Raw genomic sequence first — 7599 nt, 5'->3', positions numbered from 1 at the left:
GCATGTCAACATGGGGAACTTTACTCTCGTCTCAGGGCCCTGATACATCAAGCCTACTTTAAGAAATAGCTGAGAACAAGGCTAACACTTTGCATCAACGTATGCCGTCTGTTAAAGTGGCATACTATAAAAGACTGCAGCTGATTGCAGTTCGAGGAAATACTCACCGTGGTGGGAAGCAGACAGTAGTCTCATACCCGGAAAAGAAAAGCGGAAGTGGAGGAGTCAGCATCACGGCAAGACAACCAAAACCACAGCTCTCTATATATACACCACTTTGAATACGGTGACTATGAGAGCTCAACACACTGCAACATGAAAACGTCTTCAGCAATTTGACAACGAAAACACAATTAAATACAGAAACACGCTGGACTTTTTAGTGACTCCTGGAGACAGTCTCTGTGGTCGTCTGTGCTATTCAGTGTTTCTGGGTTGTGTTTTCTTACTTTGCAGCATTCTAAATGCTAATGCAGATGGAGATTTTTGATACCAAAAAAAAGCTGCAATAGCAACTGAAAAGGCAGAGGAAAAAAAAGATAAAACAACTGATCCACAAGGTTCAGCAGCCAATCACAGCGCTCCCTCTCTCTCTGCCTGTGCCATATAGATTCGGCATACTCAAATGGTGTGTTAACAGCCACCATTAAAGGGGTAGTCAGCCTTGTTTTTGTATAAAGTTGGAGGACTTGTGAGAAACCAGCCCGTTGTCATTCCCAGGGCGTCAAATACCATGATGCTTTGTCACAGCCGTCAGCGTTCGATACTGACACACAAGGCACCCTTTAGCACCGGTATGAGACGCATTACACTATAATGTAAACCAACAGTAAATGCTCAGAGAAGGTGCTGTGGTGACGTAGTTTAAAGAGCAAAAGAGACACACGTGGCGGGCAGCAGGGGAGGTGAATGGGTCCATCAACACAAGGCTTTCATCCAGGAGACCGCTGTTCATGTCCTGAGCATTAAGTTCCACCTCCATGTGACAATTAGCTAGTCGTTCCTGTCCTATGTCGTTCACAACGTCAAATCAAATTTTCACTGTACAAACGTAGTAGTTTTAAGCCCAACCATGTTGTGTTTTCCTAAACCTAACTAAGTGGTTTTGTTGCCTAAACCTAAGCAAGTGTTTTTGTTTAATTCACAATGTTAAGCATGTGTTTACTGCGACCAAAAAGTGACGCCGAGGGGTCTGACAAAGCGTCAGTATGTGACGAGTTGGGATGAGAACGTGTTGGAGCAACAGATTGAAAAAAAAGAACAGTCAAATCAAAGCAGCAGAGGCTGAAATATCCTGACTTTTAATCCTTAGAGTCAAGCACCAAAAACTGTAGAGCCTGCACTTCCCATAATGCAACTTGATAGCATCTTTCATTAGAGCCACCCTGCCTGGTTAACGCCCCCATCCACACCCTCTTTAAGAACTAAGAGACACAAAATGACCACAAAGAGACTCAAAATGACCATAAAGAGGCTCAAAATTACCATAAAGAGGCTCAAAATGACTAAAAAGAGACTCAAAATGACCACAAAGAGACTCAAAATGACCATAAAGAGGCTTAAAATGACTATAAAGAGAGTCAAAATTACCATAAAGAGGCTCAAAATAACTAAAAAGAGACAGAAAATGACCACAGAGAGACTCAAAATGACCACAAAGAGACTCAAAATGACTAAAAAGAGACTCAAAATTACCATAAAGAGACTCAAAATGACTAAAAAGAGACTCAAAATGACCATAAAGAGGCTTAAAATGACTAAAAAGAGACTCAAAATGACCATAAAGAGGCTCAAAATTACTAAAAAGAGACTCAAAATTACCATAAAGAGGCTCAAAATCACTAAAAAGAGACAGAAAATGACCACAGAGAGACTCAAAATCACAGAGAGATGTGTAACAACTACAAAGAAACACAAAACAAAACAAAGAGGCTAAACAACTATAAAGAACTGAGTAGTGGCAACGGTGCCAACAGACCACAGTGCTACAGGTAATGGTTGCCGACAGATGCTCATCCATGGCATATTTACGGCCCAACAATACTCGACATCAGTTCAGTGTGTCAGGGCCCTCGTGGTTGAAAAGCATCCACTCACCACACAAGTTCAGCTTATACAACACATATTTAGCCCATATGTATAAGGGTGCACTCTGCACAAGGTCGACACAAAGAAATCTTCTTGCTTTCGGGTCTGAATTTGCACACCTAGGATGACTGTGCATTGGCGGTCATGGCAACTAAACTGCGCAATGAAGTACCGCTCGTAATCCGTACCACTACTTCTGTATTTCCTTTTAACCGTCAGCTAAAAACACACTTTTTAATCTCGCTTTAGATTGACTTGTATGATTTATATTATTATATTATTATATTTATTATTCAATATCCTTTATCTGATTTTACTTTTTCCTCTAAAGTTGTATTACTGTTTCTCATATCCTTTGTTAAAGCACTTTGTATGTGTCCGCTGGAACAGCCTGTCTGATCTGAGAGGTGCTGGAAGTGTTGACATTTTTAAAGATAAACTTAAAACCTATCTATTCAGCAAGGCCTTTGATTAAGAATGGTTATTATTTACTTCACTTATTTTATTGTATTTAATTGTAAAATTGTATTCTATTCTATTAATCTGGTTTTTACTTCACACTTTTATTACTATTACTGTTATTATAGCTTTTAATTATATTTAATAACATCTTTATCGTAGTATTGCCTCACATGTCTGTAGCTGATTGAGATTGAATTGGTTTCAAATTATCAAATTGTTTTGTCTTTTCTGTTGTTTTCACAGTACACGCTTGTTCTGTCTTATTTTTGGTTCATCAGTCATCTGTGAAGCACTTTGAACTGTACGAACCTGTATGAAAGATGCTATACCAATAAAGTTATCAAAATACCATAATAATCTTTCAGCATATTGTAATTCAAGTGTTCTGAGAGAAAACTAGACTTATTGTCCTCCTAATGGCTCTGTTTTCAGGCTTTAGAAAATCTAGCCCGTGACGGGAGACTTTGACTAATCATAGGTAATTTTATTGAGAGAGCGTTCCTATTGGCTGTGCTCCGGTCATGTCGCGTCACAAACGTTCTCATAGAACAGCTAAACAGTGCACTACAAGATAATTCTGAAAACATTTGAGGCGAGAAATAGGCATTAACGTAACATAATATTGATTCATATTTGATCAGCGCTGCCTAGTTTGACCGAGTTTTCGCGAGTGATTGACAGCAGCTGGACAGCGGACCTCAGAGCAGCTCTGACTGCTTGTTTTCCTCCGGTCTGTGAAATCTTGCAGATGTCGTTAGGAGCAACGGAAGACACCGGAGGACACAGAGGCACATGCTTTTTTTCAGGTTACCTGTTTCATGTACTACGGTCACAATATAGCGATCGTTTTATAAAAATAACTTTTTTTAATCATATTTGCTCCAATTGCCTACTTCATCTTTAATTTGGGATTAATCTCGATTAAGTATTTTAATAGATTGACAGCCGTAGAAATGGGCCATTCTGCGTGTTGAGTACTTTTACTTTGGGGATTTCTACACTGTGGTATTACTGCTTGTACTTAAATAAAAGATCCGAGTACTTCAATGTAATATTAGTCAATTGAAATAGTTTTTTATTTATCTATTTTTCTTTTTCTATTTCAAGTGAGGGATGACATTTTGATATAAATCTGTACACAGCAGTGTAGAAACACAGATTTGGCCACATATTACTAAAAGCTTTCAGTATACTGTGATAATTTTCTTATTTGGTCTACAGTGAGTCAACACAGGGAGCTTGACATGAGACATGAGCATGATGTTGTTGTGGTCATCAAATAATGGAGAAGTTGATCAATCTTCCAACAGCTCAACATGTCCCACTGTAGCGTGTACGTGTCTGACTCAGAGTTACTGTCAAAGATATTTCTTAGCACGTCAACTCTTGACAGGAACATGCAACCTGCATGGAGGAAGCTCGGGCCTGAGAAAGAAGCTGTCAACCACTTCCTCCTACAAGATGTCTCACAGAATAGGGAGGGGAAGAGGACGGTGTGTGGGTGTGGGTGTGGGTGTGGGTGTGTGTGTGTGTGTGTGTGTGTGTGTGTGTGTGTGTGTGTGTGTGTGTGTGTGTGTGTGTGTGTGTGTGTGGTTGTGTGTCAGGGTCAGTAAGTGCTTTTGGCTCATGTCACTGGTGGTGTTGGTGGACTTACCTCCGTTTTATTCATCCATAGAAACTCTTTCCAGCCTCTAGCTCTTTATCCCGTCTCTTGCATATTTATTTGCTGTTTTGCTCGCTGGTTCACTTCCTTCCTGTAGCGGCCTCAGTATCCCATTTGAGGTGAAAACACTGACATGGGGTCAGAGGGAGTTCGGAGACCTGCTGCGATTTTTCCATCAATCACAGACTCAAGAAGTATTTTTTTTTTCAAGAATGCATCTTTGTTTCATTCATTCATTCATTCGTCACTGTGTTTTACCATCCAGTGTGTAATTAACTCATGAGCCATCCATCAGCCTCTCATTCACCACATTGAACATTCAGTAGATAATACATAATCATTTGTAAAACAATAAAATATTACTTTTTTACTTTTATCAAAAACAGGCTAATTCTGTTGAAGCCATCACCACCATCACATTTTCAGTGGATTAGAGATTGTATGAAGGTTCTCCATCTAGAAAAGATATATTTTTTAATAAATTATTATTATTATTATTATTATTATTATTATAATATATGTTATTTTTTCATTGTCCAATGTCTCAACTTAACTTTCTTTATCTTGTTTACTTCTATTAAGACCACTAAGATTATTATTATTTGTAATACTCTCTGAAAGGTATTATTATTTTTTACTTTATGTATGTATGTATGTATGTATTTATGTATGTACGTATGTACGTATGTATGTACGTATGTATGTATGTATGTATATATGTATGCATGTATGCATGTATGTATGTGTGTGTCGTTGTTATTGTTAATATGATTATCATCATTACAACCATTATTATTATCATATACTGTATATGTGTGTTTTTGTGCACAACCTTGTGTTGTATTGAAAATCTATAAATAAAGTTGATTTTGTTGTTATAAATTTAATAGCAGCGGTGTAATGCCAAAATCTGTTGCCATTTCAAAACTTAATAAAAGTCAATAAATATGTAATAACCCTTTAAGTGACTATTGCACTTTTATTTTTGCTTACAGTGAATAACAACTGAGGTTTATTATTGGCACGAGTTCTTCAGAAACTCAAACAAACAGTAGCTGCTAAATACATTACATGTTAATAAAAATGTGAATATACAAACATGAGAGTGCATGCAGATGCTGCTCAAGGATCTGATATCTAAAGGAAATGTGGCTGCAACCAGTTGCAAGGTTGAGTTCAGCCAGCAGGTGGCAACAGATAACTAATTTTGTTTCTTTTTTTTCATTTGCAGGAGGACTTCCTCAGTGTGTATTAGTGTGTCTGTCTGATTGTGTATATATACAGTATATGTGTGTGTGTGTGTGTGTGTGTGTGTGTGTGTGTGTGTGTGTGTGTGTGTGTGTGTGTGTGTGTGTGTGTGCGTGTGTGCGTGTGTGCGTGTGTGTGTGCATGTGTTCCCAGACGTTCTCAGGAGGGCTGTTCTTCTTTCTCGTGTGAACACAGCTTCAGTCTGCTCACCTGAAAAGAGACGCACAATTATAGTGTCAGATTTGTTGTGAGAACAATAAATAACTACGTCAAATAAATGACTGCTCAAAGCAAGATCTGCAAATGTGTATGAAGATTTGTTCATTTAAAAAAGGGATTTAATGTGTATTTTCTTATCCAAAAACAAATGCAAGCTACAATGAGTACATTTCCAACCAATTTGGGGTTTCTCCCCAGAATTTGCACTATAATATTATATAACATAACATTTATAACATTTGCATTTGAAATGAGCTATTTTGTCTGCATGTAATGTCAAAACATAGGTGTCTTTGTCTTGTTTTTGCAGTTCTGTACAGATCTAGAAACAATTCAAGTGCATATGTAATAAAATAATCTAATCTAAGATGCATTTCCAATTATTTATTTCACTTTCAGTCTTAGATACATGAGTGTTAAATACATGACAACTGGAGGTGCTCAGCATATAAATAAATTAATCTTTAAGATCAGATCCTCAAACTGAACTATCATCAGTGTCAGTGACTGAATCAGCAGCTCTTTGTATTGGAGCGCCCCTCACTGGTGTCAGAAAACACCACAGCTCACCTCTGATATAGGTTACTTTCTGGTTAAAAGGTTACTGGAAGACAATGAAAGTCACAGAAACAATGCAATGATTCTGTTGCAGACGTAGTATTGCTGAGTTATTAACCTAATAAACAGGGTTTATAAGGGCTTAGTTTTATACTGAACTGAACAAAGCAGTTCAAACCAGCAACAGATTCAACTGAAGACACTCAGAAGCAGCAGCAGCTTGGTGATTTGAATGGTGATCACTTAGTTTAAAGAACAATAACAAACAGTGACTTCAAATGTTTTTGTTGAACTGAATTAAATGACCAGAATCAGCAAAGTATGTTGTATTTTCCACTTAATGCTGCATGCAACATGTCACATCTTTAGGGATGTCCTCATGTTTAACAAAACATGCTGCATAGGTGTGGTCGATACTATCCAAATCCCTGCAGCACATTCAGAGCTATTTCCATCTGGGACCCTGTTAGATAACATTGCAGTTTAGAGAGGCTCAGGGCGATACTGGTGAAGATGCCACGTGTGATTTCAAGCTCAAACACAGCAGAGCCCCGGGCGACTGTCATTTGTCTTTGTTCACAGTATTAAAGATTAATCTCTGGAAGACAGACTGGTTTTTATTCTCAAACTGTATTTTGAAGCAGATGAAACTGAAGAAAAAAAACAAAAAACCTCTCTCTCAAGTTCTCACTTTAATATTATATATAATGCTCATATTAACACGTGCATTTATTATGGGAACATGCTAACATTTACAATGTTATAGGAACATACTAATGTTTAGCGTGTTATCTGAAAGCACGGCTGAGGCTGACGTGGACATTTTAACCTGCTGGTGACGCTTGGTGGAACGTCAGGGGATCACCAAAGTCAGTGTGATTCATCCTCTGGGAACCATGAATTCCGGCAGCAAATTTCATTACAATCCATTGAATGGTTGTCGAGATATTTAAATCTGGAACGACAGGACGTCGACCAACCAAAAGTGCCATCTCTAGAGCCACGATTCTTAAAACAGATTGAAAAGCTTGATGCATAGGCCTGTAGTCAGAGGATCAGGTGGTGCAACACAAAAAGATGACCCAGTTTGTTTCCTGACAATAAGGTTAAATTACCGATACAACCATTGTATCTGCATGCACATAAACAGGTGATGAAAATGGCTTCTAGGTCAGGTTGCAGCTTAGAAACTGCAGGACACAATGTAAACCTGCTGTTTGATTTCTTATTATAAAACTGGAACTGCAATAACGACAAAATTATATTGTATATTACTACCAGAGTTGTGGACTCCAGTCACAAATTTGATGACTTTAGACTCAACTTGACAAAAAGTACTTGCAACTCCACTTGGACTTTAA

Source organism: Sebastes fasciatus, chromosome 11 (assembly GCF_043250625.1).
Source record: "Sebastes fasciatus isolate fSebFas1 chromosome 11, fSebFas1.pri, whole genome shotgun sequence".
NCBI classification, from domain to species: domain Eukaryota; kingdom Metazoa; phylum Chordata; class Actinopteri; order Perciformes; family Sebastidae; genus Sebastes; species Sebastes fasciatus.
This window is presented reverse-complemented; position numbering follows the sequence as displayed.